The sequence below is a fragment of the Octopus bimaculoides genome, chromosome 18, assembly GCF_001194135.2.
Source record: "Octopus bimaculoides isolate UCB-OBI-ISO-001 chromosome 18, ASM119413v2, whole genome shotgun sequence".
NCBI classification, from domain to species: Eukaryota; Metazoa; Mollusca; class Cephalopoda; order Octopoda; family Octopodidae; genus Octopus; species Octopus bimaculoides.
Window position 1 is genome coordinate 375545 of NC_068998.1, and position 699 is coordinate 376243.

Sequence of the window (699 nt, forward strand, 5' to 3'; positions counted from 1 at the left end):
TATATATATATATATATATATATATATATATATTAATGACTTGTTGGTACATTGGTATTTCGTTATGCAACCATTATATACTATAAAGTATATCAAATGTTTTTCTAAGTCAAAACCACATCGCCTATTTTGTGTTGCATTACTTTGTTTAGGTTATTTCTGCAGAATATTCCATAGAACTCTATAAACCACCACTGATTGTTTGCTACAACGTTTCGTATCGAGACGTCAGATGTAAACAAACAATGAGATCAAAGATGAAAAATGGGTAATGGACATATATGCCATATTTGGGGGGGGGGTCCCCTTCAGCAGCACCAATCTAATCCATTTATTATCCTTGAACACACAGTAGAACGTGGTATTGACTTATAAAAACATTTAATATACTTTATGATCTATAATGGTTGCATGGCGAAATACCACGTGTCTACGAATCGTTAATGTTTATGTACCAACTTCCAGGAATGCATTTAATATGTAAATTGGTAGATCCAATAACTATACACTGCTATGTGTGGTGGCTATTTAAACAATGTGATTAAGGGTGATTAACAGGTCAGATGGGAGCTGATGAAAGGTCAAAAACCCCTGAAATATGGCATATGCACCCATTACCTATTTTTCATGTTTGATCTATAGCAAAAAATCACTGATGACTAATTTCTATAGAATATCTGTAGAAATAACATTAACAAA

The 699-nt window shown here is 32.5% G+C and overlaps 1 protein-coding gene across 10 annotated transcripts in view; it reads left to right on the forward strand.

The window, feature by feature from the left end:
• The window catches only part of LOC106871672 (peripheral plasma membrane protein CASK), a 516651-nt gene that overhangs the window by 169837 nt on the left and 346115 nt on the right, over positions 1-699 (forward strand). The gene's annotated exons all lie outside the window — the stretch shown is intronic.